The sequence below is a fragment of the Amblyomma maculatum genome, chromosome 1, assembly GCF_055883805.1.
Source record: "Amblyomma maculatum isolate TAMU_Amacu chromosome 1, ASM5588380v1, whole genome shotgun sequence".
NCBI classification, from domain to species: domain Eukaryota; kingdom Metazoa; phylum Arthropoda; class Arachnida; order Ixodida; family Ixodidae; genus Amblyomma; species Amblyomma maculatum.
In genome coordinates, this window is record NC_139344.1 from 380,516,955 (window position 1) to 380,536,205 (window position 19,251).

Here is a 19,251-nt window from a genome sequence, read left to right on the forward strand (position 1 = left end):
ATCGGTTATCACTGCTGAAAAAGAATGCTGCAGGTTATCCTACTTGTCATAAAAGAGAGCGGACTGTGGTAACTTCTAAAACAAAGTACGAAGTGGAAAAAGTATCGTTCATACTTCCAACATTATTAAGCACCTATTACGACATCAAGTCACGAAGTATAACATCTTCACAAACTACTCTCTTGAAATCTTGGTATATCCGTATGATGAGAATATTTCTGTATTTATCGTACTCCCTTAGCACAGTCTGTATCTATTTGAGCACCTGTGGGTTTTCTTTCTTAGAGCTATTTCTTTATATTCATGTTCTGAGTTCGTTTTCGTTTTTGGTTCAAATAAATTACGAAGCCAATGCAAGTATCTTTCCAAGTGTTTTTCCTGTTTTCCCGTGAACGCCTTTTAGAGCGGGCTGTGGGCCTTCGTGAAGCTGCCGTCTCAGCAGCTTTAATCCGCAGCCTCCTTCATTATCTCGTTAAAAATAAAATTTATTATTATTACATTATTGCAACGTGTAACAAGACGGATGGATGTAAGCTGAGAAAATAATAGTCATCGTAACATTAGAAATTAATTAAATTCAACAGTTGTCTTTTTGTTCCCTGCAGTTAGCCATGCTAATATTGGAAACTTGGAGATAGTGGCGTTTCGGGGCCATCCTATTTTCTAGGATTTTATCAACATGCCTATGTCATGAAATTATGCATCTCAAAATTTTCATTTAATGCGCCTACAATTATGGATGGGAGACCGCGGCAGTCGGCAGAAAGCTTCTCTTTGGTTTGATGATGAGTATGGCGCTTTATCTAGCAAGAATGTGGATTCACAGTTAGAAGTGTTAACGGTTCACGCTTGGTCAGATGACCAATCGTGTGAGGACCCTACCCTCACCCTGCTCCGTCCGCATAGTGATTCGTCGATTTCGAGGTACAAAAATGAAGTCAGCGGTAAAGGAAGGAAGCTTGTCAGCGTCCCGTGCATCTCCACATTAATGTGAAGCGAAGCCCTATGCAACAGCTGCGTTGCACCAGGCAGGAGCTTCATGCTAGTTGCCGTAGTCTACCATGGTCTACAACGCGTAATTAGGCGCACTGCAGCTGAAACGTTAGACACGCATATCGCAGGACAGAGACGCGTTAATACATTCCACAATATGGGATAGTCGTAAAATGCCACCATCTACAAAGCTTTCAATCTATACGTGAATTCAAACTGCAAGAAATAAAAAAGATAGCTAGTGCATTTAGCTGATCACTGAAATCACGATGATCATTATCCTCACGGACCTTACCGTCCGCCTGGTCGCAAAACCCGTGCACGTACAGAAACTATTGTGCAGTGCTCATTGTAACTTAAAGCGAAAGCTTTATTTGTCCCATTACGCAAAATTCTGTGCATTATATGGATTATATCGTACACCACAAAGGCTTCCGATGCCAACTGAAATAAGTGTGACAGGTACTGGGCCCTTCCCTTACTGTGGAGCAACTATTAAGACGAAAGCCTCCTGGTGAAAATCTCGCGTCGACGAGATGCGTCAGCGAGATTCGCGAGTGATAGATATACCGGGTGTCCCAGCTAACTTGAACCAAGGGTTACAAAATAATATATTTGAGGTAGGTCAGTGAAACCAGTTGCATACAACTACCAGCCTGCTTGCGCACTACAGGAAATTTTTTGTTTTACAATTAGTTAATTAGCTAATTATGTTAATATGTCTAATTTAATAAATATCCACCTTAGACCAAAAATGTGAATTGGAAAGTTGTAGACCACCTTCAGAAACCCCCATTCCACTAATTGCGATAAAGAAAGTCTCACGTGTATCTTTTTTTCCGGGCTCAAAAGAAAGCCCGCGAAATACAAATAATACCACGTGACTAGCGCATTTGAGCGCAGCGATCGTGGTGCTCGCAGTCGTGGTTTGAGCGAAAGAAATCAGCTGCAGCCGTGACCCGATGGTCCCGTTGCAGCGGCAGGCAGAAATTTTGGCAATGGTTGGAGCGAGCTCGAGCTCGCCCGTCGTCACCGCGATCTTGGCCAGGCCTGTGCCCGCAGCAGCCTACATAACGACAGGCGGATGACGATAAAGAACCGGCAAATGAAGGTGCAGCGCTAATTTTAGTCGAGTCACATGTCATCTCGCCCCTTTACCCAAGCCTGTACGCGCAGATTAAGTGGCTGATACCTTATCGCTCATCCGTTTGCGGTAAAGTTCGCTGATGGGAGGAGAGAAGGAGGGTTTGTTAGAATCCCGGTGGTGTCTGCTCGCCGCTCTCGGTGCTACTTGCACCATCACGTGGGCCGGCTGTCGGACGCGGGCGAAGAAGCCATCGCAGGCATATGGGCCTGCCGCTTAACGGGGCAAAGGAGACACGGCCGCAGCTAATTTCGTTCGCTCAAACTACGACTGAGAGCACCACAATCGCGGCGCACAAATGCACTAGTCACATGGTATTATTTGTATTTCGCGGGCTTTCTTCTAAGCCCAGGAAAAAAAGATACACGTGAGACTTTCTTTATCACAATTAATGGAATGGGGGTTTCTGAAGGTGCTCTACAAGTTTCCAATTCACATGTTTGGTCTAAAGTCGATATTTAATCAATTAGAAAAATGAACATAATTAGCTAATTAAGTAATTGCAAAACAAAAAATCGCCTGCAGTGCGCAAGGAGGCTGGCAGTTGAATGCAATTGGTTTCACTGACCTACCTCAAATATATTATTTTGTATCCCTTGGTTCAAGTTAGTTGGTACACCCGGTATACTGTGCCTTTACTTTTCTGTAAACAACTTATAAAACGCTGAAGTTTCATGTATTCAGCAGAACTCTAGTTGTGTTTGAAAAAAAAAAAGGCGCGCGATGTACTAGTGTGCTGTGCCAGTGTACTCTCCTGATCAGGCTGGGACAGGTAGGTCACCGCCGCTTGCGACGGGGGCTAGCCTGGCACCGAATTTTTATCAGTTGTAGTCGGTGGTGGACGACGGCTGTTGTTGTGGCGCGCGTCTTTCTCTCCCTATTCCTTTTCTTTCTTCTCTATTGTCTTCTGTCTGAACGAGGCAGCGAAACGAAGAGGCGTCCGTGTGCTGTGCGATGTCAGCACACGTTAAAGATCCCCAGGTGGTCGAAATTCCTCCGTAGCTCTTCACTACGGAGGAATCTGAAACGAAGAGGCGTCCGTGTGCTGTGCGATGTCAGCACACGTTAAAGATCCCCAGGTGGTCGAAATTCCTCCGTAGCCCTTCACTACGGCTCCTCTTTCTCTCTTTCCACTTTCACTCCCACCTTTCTCTCTTCCCTTACGGCGCGGTTAAGGTGTCCACAGAAACCAAGTGAGACACCGCACCTTTCCCTTCCTATAAATCAATCAGGCAGCGGAGGTGGCTCAGCTACAGAGCCAGTAGCAGGACCATGCATTTTCTTCTCCTTCTTCGTACAGCCACAACAACAACCTTGTGCAGCAGCAACGCTCATCCATTGTTAATTTAAACAGCGCTTGTACTGTGGCTTCCTTGTATCTCGTACTGTGTCTTCCTGTTCGCGGTGTTTAAATTGACAATGAAGATTTGCCAACTCGTGCAACAAAGTATCTTGGTAAGCAACGCTCATGCTTACGCATTTCTCCCCTGCGGATACTGCTGTGCTCCCGGAACTTTTTCAAACCGCGAAAACCTTGAATGCTCTGTATATCATTGTGTATACCTTGTCCCTTACCAGCCTGCTTCAATGTATAAAACTATATAGACATTATTAAACGTGTCTATTTTTTGTGTTATGAGTGCTTAGTGTGTGAAAAATGAAATATAATAATTTTGTACAGGGGTCTGCGCTTGTTCAACAGCATTTTACATATGCGCACAAGCCCCAACGTTTAATAAACGAACTTATTATTGCGAAATCAATACTACTTTCATTTTTCAGCCCTTAGCGTAGCAAGGCGTTAGCTACCATTGACCTTTAGCGTGACCTCCCGCTCGCTCCGTGAGGGAGCGCTACAGCCGGAGTGACGTCGCGAAGTGGAAGGCACGGTAACTGTCTCACTTGTTTGCTGTGGACACCTCAACCGCACCGTAAGGGAAGGGAGGAAGGTGGGAGTGAAAGTGGAAAGAGAGAAAAAGGAGCCGTAGTGGAGGTCTTTTCGACCACCTGGGGATCTTGAACGTGCGCTGACATCGCACACCGTCATCATTCCATCTGCCGCAAAAACAGGGCCCTCAACTCGCGCCGTCGGCTCTCGAGGCGGTAGCTACCAGCCGCGGCCTAACTCCCGCTCCCTCCGTGAGGGAGCGCTACAGCCGGACTGACGTCATCCATGAGACTAATGTGGGACCGTTTAGAACGACGTTTAAGGCGTCGGTTCGGGTACGCCCTTACACACCGAGAGTTAAGCCCAACGTTGATCTACGGCCGGGCGGAGCTGCAGTTGTGCCACATGCTCCTAAAGCTAAGAAGAATTATGGGGCTACAGCCGCAGCTACCGCCGGGGTTGCAACGTTGGATACTATAGGAGGTGGCCTAGCGGCAGGTGGAACAAACGCAGTCTCCAAGGATGCTTTCATTTCTGCTGGCGTAAAGAATGCCGTTGCAGCCGGTGTCGGAGCGGCAGTTGTACATTCTGCCTTAACCTCACCCACAATTCATTCAAAAGTATATCGTTGCAGCCACGGCACTCCTTGCCTCCTACTAGTTATACATAGAATAAGCAGGTAGCACCCCGCAATAAACAATAGTTAAACCATATGCCGTGGCCAGAGTGAATCACTGCATAACCATAAGCATAACCACAAGCACCACAAACAGCTACACCACCAGCTGAACCTAGGCGTAGCCATAGCTATTGTTTTCGCAATTACCAGGCTTAACCAAGCTAAGCCACTGACAATTTTTTATTCTCGTCGCAATAAACCTAGCAATGTCATTCGAACACTGCGCTCCCTTTAGCTCAGTAACTAGGAACGTCATATCTAGTGCATTATAACCTGGAACAAAGGTTACTCGACTACTTGATGCAAGGAACAGCAAATTTCGCTGAATAAGGTTTTCGTTCAGGCCAACTACACAGCTTGAGCAACACGGCTTGTGTAGAGGCATATCTGACGCATTTGGCTCTTCCAAAACATTTTAATCATGTGTGCTCAGCAGCAGGTTGGAGCTCCGCTGTTACAGTCGTTTCAAAGGCATCAAGCGTGAAAACAAATACTTCACGCTCGTCGTCCACAGACACCAGAAGAGAGCCTCCATGGAGAAGCTTTGAGCCAGCCTAACTCGATCGTAACACACTCCTGCTGAAGCTGATTATAACTGCTAAACTTGCACGCACGCGAAGACCTCTGAGCTGAAACCGTCTATACACGCGCAAATGAGTCCTGCACTCAAGCTTTGGCTTGCTCGCCAGAAGAGGACGTATCGCTGGGTATCGCTGGAATGGCAGCAATCAATGCCATACTGAAGGTGTTGCGCTTTGCTATGTGAAGGTTGCACAAGCCCCCTGAAAGAGCTAAACTTTAGACTTCATGAATTATATATGACACAATCTCCAGGCCACACTCGTCTGTTTGAAAAAACACAAAACGGAAGCGCCTGACGTCCCGCCGCGGAAAAGCGAAATGAGAGAAAACTGGGCTCTACCATCCGGCATGAGAGTCGGGTGTCTACCGAACGGCAAATGCCAGACGTCTACAGACTATTATAATAGATGCCGGAAAAGAAAAATGAATAGCAGCCAGACGAGGTGCGAAATTGTTGGTGAGTGCACATTTGCAACTTAGATATCGATAGCCTGCCGTATTATTATGCTGAAGCCACGTGCATCTCATGAACATGAAAGGGCTTGATGCCTTTATTTATAAATTCAGAAAAAAGAAGCATGCTTCGCTGACGCCTTATAAGCTCGACCGTATTCGCGATGCTGCGAACAACGGGCGTTTATTCACAAAAATTTGCGTGTCTATCTAGTGGGCAGAGGGCAGGCAGAAACTGAGGAGATGAAAGGGTTGGCTGACTCCAGCAGTGGTAAACGGCGCCAGAATTTAGATTGGTGCAGAAATTAGACACCAGCAGAGAGAATAGAACTGTGGAATATAATAGAGGCATTTATGTAGTACGAATTCTAAAACCATTCTCCGCGAAAAATAGAGTTGTTTTTATAGCCGTTTTATATCCCCTGGCAACGTCTCCCACTTAAACACAAAACAACAAACCGGCAACTTTCGATAAGCAATTATCATCTCTCTCATATACTTATTTCGTCGATCAAACAGCCACACACTGTTAGAGCGCCAACTCTATACATGTTTTATTACACTAGGTTACATTGTTTATTACAATGGTTTATTAACACAAGACTGATTGTCCACCTCTCATGTAAAGCCCTCACTCAAGGGTCCTTGAGGTATCTGAAATAAATAAATGTTTTCGAAAACCTCTGCTAATCTGCACATCGGAATCTGTCAATTTACGGCCAACGCCTCCCATATATAATTATTTGCAGTCGCATTCTGATATCCTTATAGATAACATATAATGAGTTACTTGCACCATCAACCCTCCGCGTTTAAGAACCAAATTAATCGCCCTTTTAGAATCTTACTAATCGCAAGATGTTGATATCTTTCATAATGAATATATTTCATGGAGTTATTTCGGATGTTCATATTTGGTTGTTTTATTGACTCGTGCATACCTGTATTCCTTTTTTATTAAGTTTCGTGTTGAGCTATAACCCCCGCATTGTTTTGTATCACGCGTTCTCTTGTACTTGCTTTTGTTTTGTTTCACTGGCACCTTCCTACTGTAATGCAAAAACCTGACGGCAAACCAAACGATGTGTCACGTATGTCAGAGTGAAGCCTTGTTTCGGCCAGCACAACAGCATCTGAGTTACAGGTGCCAGCTACAGAACGAAATTTATCACGCTCGTTAACAATAACAATGGGCAATGCTCACGTTAGCTAGTAGGATAGATATGCGTAGTCTAGGAGATTATTATTATTATTATTATTATTATTATTATTATTATTATTATTATTATTATTATTATTATTATTATTATTATTATTATTATTATTATTATTATTATTATTATTATTGAAAAAAGATTGATTGATTGATTGATCATCATTATTATTATTATTATAACTGTTATGTCGGTCTTTTCAATTTCTTCTCTTCCGTCGACTGGTCCCTTTTAAATGACATTAATGATTCAGATGGACAAGTCAGTCGCTTTACAGAAATAGTTCTTGATGGTATGCGTCGGTACATCCCTTTGCATACTCCTACGCGTAGGAAGTTCCCTTCCTGGTTTTCAAGGGAACTAATAACGGCGTTAAAGCTCAAGGAACGGGCCCATCGTAAGGCGAAACGCCCTGGGTTTCATAATTGGGCAGATGAGTTTCGCCGTGTGCGTTCTCTTTGCAAACGCTTATACAAGCGGGACTACGACTCCTATCTTGAGTCTTTAGAGAGGAATGCCTCAAATCGTCCTAGTCAGTTCTGGCGTTACGTTCGCAAGCGTTCCATTAAATCAGATTTAAGTATCAGCTTAGTTGACTCTCAGGGTTCGGAAATTCGGGATGTTGCCGACAGTTTTGCACAACATTTTTCCTCCGTTTACAAACATCCACATTGTGATTCCGTTTGCCTCCCATCTGGTGCACTATTTAATTCCATTCTCTTTGACGAGGAGTTGATAAGTGAGAGTCTTAAGCGTCTGAGACCTTCTTTGTCTCCTGGACCTGATGGCATTCCAGCTGCCATAATAAAAGTCTTCAGTTATATCTTCGTACCAGTACTGACTGCCATATTTAATAACTGTTTAAAAAATGCTGCCTTTCCTCGCGTGTGGAAAATGGCACGCGTGTTTCCTGTCTTCAAGTCTGGAAACAAATCTGATGTTTCCAATTATCGTCCGATTTCTCTTCTATGTGCAACCTCTAAGCTTTTCGAATTAGCTTTGCACAGCGTACTTTCCTTCCATCTCAAACATATCATAGTACCGAATCAACATGGCTTCATGTCGGGTCGCTCTACTTCTACCAACCTAGTCACGTTTATGACGTATGCCTCTGCAGCAGTCCTTCAGAGGGGTCAGGTTGACACTGTGTACTGTGATATGAGCAAAGCTTTCGACGTTGTTACTCACTCACTACTTCTTGAAAAACTTCTACTCTCTGGCGTTGAAGTCTCACTCGTAGCCCTCCTACGCAACTATCTCCTTGATCGCTTCTGCTTTGTCAGTGTCAATGGACAGACTTCTTTCGTTTACCCTGCAACGAGTGGAGTTCCTCAAGGTTCAGTACTAGGCCCGCTTCTCTTCTCCGTTTTTATTAATGATGTTTCCTCGGCGATAAAGAACTCCTCGTTTCTTCTTTATGCTGATGATATAAAAATATTCAAGGTAATACATTCTTTTCAAGATTGCGTGTTGTTGCAATCGGACATATCTGCTTTTTCTGATTGGTGTGCGATGAATCGACTTACCCTCAATTCTTCCAAAACTAGGGTTGTGTCCTTTACTCGTAAAACACATAGCTTTCTCTACCATTATTCTGTGAATTCTGTGCTGTTGGATAGGGTTGATGAAATTAATGACCTTGGTGTACTTTTTGACCGCACCCTCAGCTTCTCCTCTCACACTAACCGCATTGCTCAGCGGGCTATGCGCACACTCGGATTCGTTTGCAGACTTTCGAGAGAGTTCCATACTCCACTTCCGTTCCTAAAACTGTACCTGTCCATATGCCTGCCGGTCTTGGAGTATGCGTCGGTTGTTTGGAATGGCACTTGCAAATCGAACTTGGACAAGGTTGACAGAGTACAAAAAAAAAATTTACGGATATTTCATTATCGCTTTCCTTGCGCAACTTCCCCCTCTCGCTCCACCAGGAGCACCCAACTGAATCTTCCTTCCCTTCACTGCCGTCGTATCAGACTTGATATCATATTTCTGTACAAACTCCTTCATGGCCACATTATGTGCCCTCAGCTCTTAGAGTACATCCTACTGCGCGTTCCGCGAAAGAGCATGAGGGAATTCAGACCATTTCAGGTTTCTCCTCTTCATTCCCACTCCCCTCTGGACAGGATGCAGTGGTTATTTAACTCTTTTTGTCCTCACCTTGACATCTTCCAAAACTCTCTCTGTTCATTTACATTGGATGTTCGTAGCGTTGTATTCTAAATAGTACTTTATCACTTAAAACTCCCACTTTCTAGCCTTAAATTGTATTTACTTCACTTTTTGCTTTTTCTCCTGTTCAATGCTGTCTGTATCGTGAACTACTTTTTATCCGTTTCTTACTTATATTTCAACTTTAAACTTTATATTCGAATCTTACTGCCCCTTGTTCAATTTTACTTCTTTATTGTATTATTCTGTATTTCTAGCCTGTGTTTTAAGTACCATGCACTTGTTGCGCCTGGAAGGGTTGTTTATTTTATGTATATTTCTATATTACTATAATCAATGTCAGTTATTTGTTTTTTTTTCTTGTATATACCGTTCTTTTTTTTTTTTCTTTATTTCCTGGTGTGCTAAAAAATTCTCTCACTGTGTATATAAGTGATGCTACTCATTGTTTGCTTACTTTCCGTGATACTTTTCGTCTGTCATTTCATGTATTATTTATTTCTTTTTTTGTGTTCTCTCTGTGTGTGTAAACATGTTTGTGCTTTTTCATTTTTGTTTCTTTTTTTTTTTATTTGTGCTGCAGCACAAAGACCACATGGTTGTTCCTGCGCACATTAAATAAAGATTGATTGATTGATTGATTATTATTATTATTATTATTATTATTATTATTATTATTATTATTATTATTATTATTATTATTATTATTATTATTATTATTATTATTATTATTATTATTATTATTAATTAGTTCTCAGGAAGGGAAAGGTGCAGTATCTGCCACACTTATTTCTGTGAACACCTGAACCGCGCCGTAAGAGAAGGGAGGTGTGGAGCTCCCGATGGGGCTGGTACAGCTGGGTCACCGCCGCTTACGGCGGGGGCTAGCCTGCCACAGAATTTTTATCCGTTGTAGGCCGTCATTGCACCCGCCACCATTTCGGTGGTGGACGACGGCTGTCGTTGCGGCGCGCGTCTTTCTCTCCCTCTTCCTTTTCTTTCTTCTCTATTTTCTCTTCTGTCTGCACGAGGCAGCGGAGCTGGCTCAGAAACAGAGCCAGTAGCAGGCCTGTGCATTTTCGTTTCCTTTTTTTGGGGGGGTGATTGATTTATAGAAAGGGAAAGGGGCGGTAACTGTCTCACTTGTTTTTTTGTGGACACCTCCACCGCGCCGTAAGGGAAGGAAGGAAGGTGGGAATGAAAGTTGAAAGAGAGAAAGAGGAGCCGTAGTGGAGGGCTACGGAGTGATTTCGACCACCTGGGGACCTTTAGCGTGCGCTGACATCGCACAGCACACTTTTCGTTTCCTTCTTCCTACAGCCACAACAAGAGAAGGGAGGAGTGTGGAAGTGAAAGTGGAAAGAGAGAAAGAGGAGCCGGTAGTGGAGGACTACGGAGTAAATTCGACCACCTGGGGATATTTGACTGTCTACGTTTATTCATGTTACCCTACGGGAAGTTTTCGGAATGTTGGGCATGGTCTGTGGCTGGCCAGGGCGCGTGTTCTCGTCATGGTGATTCTAGCAGCAAATTCTTTATCAGTTTGATGTCGGCGATGAGGTCGTACATGTAGCATACGTTGTTAGCGTATATATAGTTCGCTATGACGCATCTGGAACTTCGGTGGTTGCGGCACGCTTTTAACGAACTCAGTTAGCTGCTTGTGTTCTCCACAGGCAGCGGGCAAAAAAAAAATTTTAAGACACGGGAATGTTGTCGGGTTGGGAGGCAAAAACCAGATGTATGCGATAAGGGACAAGGCGGGCAACATCATCACTAATATGGACAAGATAGTCAAAGTAGCCGAGGAGTTCTATACAGATCTCTACAGTAGCCAAAGTAGTCAGGACCGTAATGAGATTGGTGGTAGGGAAAAACAGTCAGACGTTCCACCAGTAACGAAGGACGAGGTCAAGAAAGCACTAGAAACTATGAAAAGGGGGAAATCAGCTGGAGAGGATCAGATAACTACAGATTTGCAGAAGGACGGGGGGGATATCGTGCTAGAAAAACTGGCCACCCTGTATACGCAGTGCCTGGTGTCATCGACGGTACCAGAAGCATGGAAGAATGCAAACATTATCCTCATTCACAAGAAAGGGGACTCTAAGGACCTTAAAAATTACAGACCAATCAGCTTACTGTCTGTTACGTACAAGGTATTTACTAAGGTAATCGCTAATAGAATCAGGACAACCTTAGACTGCAATCAAGCAAAGGATCAAGCAGGGTTTCGGAAACGGTACTCTACTATCGATCATATCCATACCATCAATCAGGTGATAGAAAAATGCTCGGAATATAACCAGCCCTTATACATAGCATTCATTGATTACGAAAAAGCATTTGACTCAGTTGAAACCTCGGCGGTGATGCAGGCATTGCGAAATCAGGGGGTAGACGAGCCGTACGTGAAAGTGCTGGAAGATATATATAGTGGCTGCACAGCAACCATAGTTCTACATAAAGAAAGCAACAAAATTCCCATAAAGAAAGGTGTTAGGCAAGGAGACACAATCTCCCCAGTACTATTCACAGCTTGTTTAGAGGAAGTATTCAGAGACTTGGAATGGGAGCAGTTAGGGATAAGGGTAGATGGAGAATACCTCAGTAATCTGCGATTTGCCGATGACATTGCCTTGCTAAGCAACTCGGGGGATGAACTGCAAATAATGATTGATGACCTAGACAGAAAAAGTAGAAAGGTAGGCTTGAAAATCAATATGCAGAAGACTAAGGTAATGTTCAACAGCCTCGGGAAGGAACATCAGTTTACATTAGGTAGCGAAATACTGGAAATAGTAGGCGAATATGTCTACTTAGGACAGATAGTAACCGCAGATCCGGACCATGAAAAGGAAATATCAAGAAGAATAAGATTGGGATGGAGCGCATTTGGCAAGCACTCACAGATTATGACTAGCAGCTTACCGGTATCGCTCAAGAGGAAAGTATACAACAGTTGCATCTTGCCTGTACTCACCTATGGGGCTGAAACATGGAGGCTAACCAAGAGAGTTCTACTTAAGTTGAGGACAAAGCAGAGGGCTATGGAACGAAAAATGGTAGGGGTAACATTAAGAGATAGAAAGCGTGCAGAGTGGGTCAGAGAAATAACTCAAGTTACCGACATTCTAGTGGAAATTAAGAAGAAGAAATGGACATGGGCAGGACATGTAGTGCGAAGAGAGGATAACCGATGGTCGCTTAGGGTAACAAACTGGATTCCAAGGGAAGGAAAGCGTAGCAGGGGGAGGCAGAAAGTTAGGTGGGCGGATGAGATTAAGAAGTTCGCAGGGGTCAAGTGGATGCAGCTAGCACAGAACCGGGTTAAGTGGAGAAATATGGGAGAGGCCTTCGCCATGCAGTGGGTATAATCAGGCTGATGATGATGATGATGAATGTTGTCAAATTTAGGTTAAGATCAAGGTATCAGTATCAGGGAGCGATCGTCAAACGAACGAAACCAGATAACTATGGGCCGACACACCTTCAATTAAAATCAGCCTATGCGGTGAGAATCGATTCGGGAAGTTCGTTGCCAAAGACATTTGAAAAGGCGGACGACACCTTCGTTCTGTATCTTATCTTCACAGCTTTCTCGCATAAACACGTCCGTTTCGCGTATACCGCATGAACACGTACCTTGCGCACCCGTTCACAGTTGCGCAAAGCATCGATAAAAGTTTCTGCATCCTCTCTGAATCAAGCGGCACGCTTCATTGTTAGCGCTGTAAAATTATTTCAAAAGCTGAAAGTATTGTCCTTAATCATTTCTATACCAAATCAGACATTCCCCCACATGCCCACATTCTTCTGAGCAATATGCAAACTTAGAACACTGCATGTTTTCCTGCCCTGTTGCAATACACACCCTCCTCCTTCAACCTGGCGGGCTTAGTTAGCCTCTGACCAGCTGGACCAGTTGGCCTTAGTGACTCTGGCCCAGGACATTCTCGAAGCTTAATAGTGCGTTGAATAAAGTTATTTCCTCCTCCTCCTCCTCCTCCTCCTCCTCCTTTTCCTCCTCCTCCTTGTCGTTAATTGTTTTGTTGTAAAAATCTGATGGGGAAGCATAGCAAGGCGGGTTCTATTCTTCGAACGAAAACTCGTGGCACTTCTGTCATCGTCGTTCACTAGACAACAATCTCACCTCAGATTGAAGAATTTTCTCTATACAGGTGAGGCTACGAGACCACATCATGCCTTCTCTCTTAGCACATCAAACTATATCACCAGGATTAGTTTACTAGTTTTCTGTTAACACACTACGCGTTTTAAACATTCCCAGTTTCGAGTGCTAACATGACTGCCAACCGGAAAGGTTTGAAGTCAAGAAAAAAAGCTTTTCTTATTATACACAATTAGCTACGCACGAACTATTGCGAGAAGCTTCATGTATGGCGCCAGCTACACCAATGGCGAAGATCGCGGAGAGCGCAACACGCCAGGCGTGCCGTGTGTACCGTCGTGCCGCTGAACAACATGATTCAACCACATAGTTACAGTGCCCTCACGGACGCTCTGCCCCTGTAGCTTTTTTGAAAAGGAGTAATTAATTATCGGTGATCAATTAAAAAGAAATAACTGAATTGCATACCATAGAAGCTCTTGCTTACACTAAGTGTTATTAATTACAGATAATCAATTGCGTACAACAAGCAAAACCACAATGATGTGCTCTCTTATTTCTCTCGGGCAGACAACTTGCTTACCTTTCAGTGACGCAGCTATGTATGAAATGAAGTATAAACACCTGGCCGAACGCATTTCTGATTCCGAAAAAAAAAAGGAAAGCCAAATGGAAGAACGCTGCCTTAAGCATCTAGCGGAACGCGTCCCTATAGGACCGAAAAAGAAGCATGCACTTTCACTTCCATCTTTCTCCCTTACCTTACGGCGCTGTTCAGGTGTCCGCAGCTCATGTGTCACAGATACTGCGCCTTTCCCGTCCTGTGAACAAATTGTTATTATTATTATTTTATTATTATTATTATCAATACCGCCACCCGAATGATTGGCAGAAACATATTCAAAGAACTTGGTTGATAGGATGTACAACCAGCGTTTTAATTTAAAAGCGATCGGCATTCCAAGAGTGGACCTTCAAAGACATAACCACAGGTATCACTGTAAAGCAACCAGCGCACCATATATAAGGCTGATATTTTTCTCTCGGAAGTATGTTGCTCATATGTGAAGAATACCTCTACTCGCCGACTTCTCGGATTTCAAGTCTACAACAAGACATCTTCAGTTGTTTTCTGAATTGTAGTAGGAGCCTGCCATTTCGATGCCTTTGGTCGAAATATCAAGAATCTGTGTCTTAATACATCCATAAGGACATCAAGAGTAATATCCGCACCTATTAGGTTTTTGAATGCCCTGGAGTTTAACTGCAGTTCTTCGTACTTTACCCACCCGCTCAGCTATAATTATAATCTGAGGAATGGAGCATGGTGATGAATATGAACACTAATTCTATTAATGGGACACTCAGAACTTAGATGCTGGCCTGTATTGCCAGTGTAGCGCATTATAATTACTAAGCGATCACTCTAAATGAAAGCAGCTTTTTATAAGTCGGAGAAAAATATACAGGTGTCGCCATAAGCGGCCGAGTTTGCAGTAACAAGAGGGCGTTGGCTCGGTTTTCGGGCTCGGTGGTAGATGAATGTTTTGCTCCCGGACAGATGTCACTGCGACCTTCGAAAAATATTCAAAGAATTTTTTTCCGAGAACAATAACTGGATATACTTTTTCTCGTTGCTCAATGTCCTTTTAAAGTAGCACAAGGATATCGCGGTAATACCGCAACTGTTACCCGTAATAAAATTGTTGCATAAAAATGTATTTACGGGTATATGACGCTGCTGGTGCATACGCCGCGGCGCGGTTCAAGTTAGTGTGCCATGTAAGATATTAGAAACAGAACTTCGACTGTGCGAAAACAACAATTACAGTGTTAACCGTGTGTATGCAGAAAGTGATAAAGTGGCAACCGGAAATGAAAGCGTGTGTCTCCTTGTTATTGCATTTAACCCTTTCCTTTTTTTATATATAAACTGTCTACATGTGTCTAAACTGTCTACAGATGGTTATTTTAAACCCTGCGATAGATATGTGCGTGCGGTACATCTGTAAATGCTGATTGCAAGGATAGGTGGACACTTAGTACGTGATAGAGCTAAGTCCAATTAACTAAAATTTAGTAATAAACGTTTCTACTTTCGACTTTACGAGCCAACATTTTATTAAAACTAATGTCGTCAATATAAAAGCTGAGACCTCTTCCAAATTCTTTTTTTATTATCCGCAGTGCAGTTCGAAATGTTTATTAACGTCAAAAACGCGCATTTTTCTTAAAACTCGTACAGCTGGCTTCCTGCAATGCACCTCTATAATTGAAACGGCTTCATTTTATCTATTTTAGGTTGTAGAAGCAGTGAATGTGATTTCGGCGACCCAACCTCGCCCGCTTTAAAAGTTCACAGTGTGGGAATCCAGCTTTACAAGCTTAAAAAAATGCTCATTTTTGCCGTTAAACATTTCGAACTGGATTGCCTATGAAAAAAAAAAAAAAAATTAAAATCTTCACTCAGCTTTTACCCTGACGACCTTCATTCTCTCACTATAATGTTGGCCCCTCAAATCAAAAGTAAAAAAAAAGGTCTGGGTGTTATTTTATTTAGTTGGTTAATTAATCACTGAGCTCTATCCCATACATAATTTCCGCCTTGATGTACAATCCACCTGCGCAGATCACACTGAAGTGTGTCTCATAGGGTTTAGCATAACAATCTGGAAACAGTTTAAAGAAAAAACAAAACAAAAAAAGAAAACAGTACAATTGCCAACAGGTGGACGCCAGAAATAATCCTGCTTTGGCGGGAATCACCCTCGTAGGTTTCACAGTCGTCTCACGTACGATTGCTTGCGATACAACAGCGCCAACAGCGCCATCTATGCAATGACCCTTAGACCACCACTTTCTCTCCATGACCCACTTTCGCCAAGCGCCTGACAAAGTCGTCGCGAGATGGAGTGCTCGCCGGTCTTTTTCACGTAACTTGGTGCGTACGTAAAACAGAACCTTCCTAAATTTAGGAGCGAGGGTGTGTGGGAAGTTTTTTCGCTGTTCGCTGAAGGGGAGGGTGGGTAGGCTTCTAAGTGCTGCACGTCCAAGAGCAAGGTTATTAATTGCTCTCACGGCGCTCATTAAAATACAAATAAGGGCGGTAATGCCGACGGAGTAACTCTGCAGCGCTGAGCGCGCACTAGATATTTCCGCGGGCGTAGATCATTCTTTCAGCACATGAACTGAATACATAACCATTCGCTGGAGTTTATTCCCAGGTACAAAAAAGAGTTAGTAAGCTGGATGATCTTCCTGTTCTACCGCAGTCGTGTACAGGAAAACGGCGGAAAAATCGACGCCGGACGAAGAGGCTACCACGATGTTGGCGTTAAGCGTGACCTCTCAAGGCCTGTGGTCAAGATTAGAGCATAAGGCAGTGCGTAGACGGTTCAGTGCACTTTGAAGCCCTCAGACGCTGAGGATCATTTTTAAATTAAAAAAAGGCGTCTCGTGCAACCCCTTTAGGACCACAGAAAAATGTAGAAAAAAGAAAAGAGATAGGAAATAAACCCGAGACATGAATAGGGTTAACAATAGCTTGAGGTAATCAGCTCTCATATAAACCCCAACCTCAACCCCAAACACACCAGCTGCACGTCTCGAACTTTTCCTGCCAGACGCGCGGTGTTAGGAACCAGGTCCCTTACTATTAAAAGAAATATCCAGTGGCTGTCTGGTTTACGTCGCTTTCTCTCTGGTTTTAGAATGAAATAGTACAGAGGTCCAAAAAATTCTGAAATGATTGCTTTACTGCACACCACACTGTTACATGAAAAAAAAAAAAAAATCCCCCTTTTCTTCTTTTCATTTTACTCCAGGTTTTGTGTTCGTATCGAGCTTCCCAAGCTATCAAGCGCGCGACTAAATGTGTCGTATTCACTCGAACGCACATTAACAGAGGAACCCCATTTATATGCCACACAATGGTCCCTTATTCGGTACGGGGGCTTCGCGAATACCGTCCAGAAATAGCAACCAGATGTCGAGGTTCGTGGAAATCGTACTTCTTCATGGAGGGACCGAGACAGGCGCCTTTCTCGATAATTAGAGCCGGCGACCAAACCAACCGCTGTGAGCGTTCGGTGCACACTTCGGCAGGCAGAGTACGTTAATCGTCCCAGATTACTGAGCCGTATGCACACACGCTGGTATTATTTCGCGCTCCGGAATAGATCGACACGATAATGTCACTTGAATTGCCTGTACAGGTGGTACGGCGCACACAAACACTTATCTCGGCTCTCCGAAGCAAGGGCTTCATTCACACACGTGTTCGGGGATGTTGGCATCCGAAAAATATAATGTAGGCCTAATTTCCCCTGTTTTAGGCGCTACATTACCCCAACGCGCATAGAGCAGCCATTTGATTGTTCCTCGCTTTGGGCTATCGCTGGGCTATCTATATACACAGAGGCTGCTTCAGCGACAGTGGACCAGAATAATTAAATATAGAATTTGGGAGGTATATAGATGGCGACTAAAACATTCCAATATGCCGGTATCAGTACCTGTTATTAACCTGAAAGCAGATTAGTCATGTTAATTAGCATGGGAAGAATTAATTTTAATTTATGAAGTTTTCAACTGTTCCACCTAGGCAAATTTAGATGCCCGTTGGTGGTAGACATCATCAGTGTTTGCAATTTTAAGAGCTCAGTTACCTTCGGCTATCAGGACCAACAAAGGTTAGCCGTCACTCGCATGTTTCAATCATTGCGCGTCTTTGAGGAGAGCGCAGCGACACCTACCTCCGTGCAGATTGGCTACGTCACCTTTTTTCACGTCTGCACTGCGGAGTTTGGTGTTACTCGCTACTCAGAAGAAGACAGCAAACTGTATGTCACGTGAGCAGCACTTCACCGGTTAAAGTGAACTGTTGGACTTTGCAGTTCAGGCTCCAAACATGCGTGAGCGTGCGAGCGGCTAAAGTTCCTTTTTCCACTGTGCCAAAGATAATCACGTTTTCGAAATTCTACAAAGTTATTTCGACAATAATAATAGCCTGAAACAAATCTTGAATTGAAACAAGGCTCCTCTCTTTTTGTAGACGTAATAGTTAAGAATTTAAGCCATAAAAGTGTTTTAAAGCCTGGTTCATATTTTTCTGATACAGCCTGCATGCGTAGTCAGGCATGTAGCCCTCTCACACGCGCCCAGTTTGGAACATGTTTTGCATGTAGACTGCTAGTCAAGTTAATGTATAGTGTCTGCTGGACTCTGAGAAAGTAACTTCATGCAACATGCCATTTACTTGCTTGTTCAGGTCTCAGCTTCACGGCCCGTAACGAGGACATAATGAAGAGGGGAACTTCAGCCAACATATCTGTCACGTTGAAACAACGTTCTTAGATGAAAGACAGTTTGAAAACTGCCCGGTGCGTAATGGGCCAAAACGATCGGTTGTATGACGTCAGCTAATCTCAAAACGACCGCAGTGCCCCTCCATCCACGCTGCGTTGGGTGGTTAAGGCGGAGATTTTAAATGCTACTTACCCTCTCCTTTCAGCAACGCAATGGAAAATAAAACAGTGTGCGTTTTTAAACACATTTTTGTACGCATATGAAAGCCACGCCATTTGCAGACGTATCTCAAGCAGGCAGGCAGCAGACGACACGCTTGAGCCGCGTCTGCAGCCTTTGCTTCAGACACGTCAGTAGACGCAGTAACTTTCATATGCGTACAAAACTGTGTTTAAAAACACGAACGCCGTTTTATTTTGCGTTGCGCTGCGTGAAAAAGAGGCGGGTAAGTGGAATTTAAAATTTTCGCCTTAATCATCTATGCAGTGGGTATGGAGGGGGAGCAGGGGGGGGGGGGGGGGTCGTTTTGAGATTAGCTGATATCACATTGGCGATCGTTTGGCTCACTTTGCGCGCCAGCGCAGTTTTCTGTCTTTAAGAACGTTGACTTCAGCATGTTAGTCTACATTTTCGCATCATGCGTGTTACATTGACACATCTCCAAGCAAGGTCTGCTGAGCATGA

The 19,251-nt window shown here is 43.7% G+C and overlaps 1 long non-coding RNA gene across 1 annotated transcript in view; it reads right to left on the minus strand.

Moving 5' to 3' along the window:
- LOC146208359 (uncharacterized) overlaps window positions 1–19,251 on the minus strand; it is a 362,139-nt gene that overhangs the window by 261,120 nt on the left and 81,768 nt on the right. The window contains exon 2 of the long non-coding RNA XR_014703376.1: window positions 14,022–14,081. This is a non-coding gene — a long non-coding RNA (uncharacterized LOC146208359). The remainder of the gene's footprint in view (window positions 1–14,021; window positions 14,082–19,251) is intronic.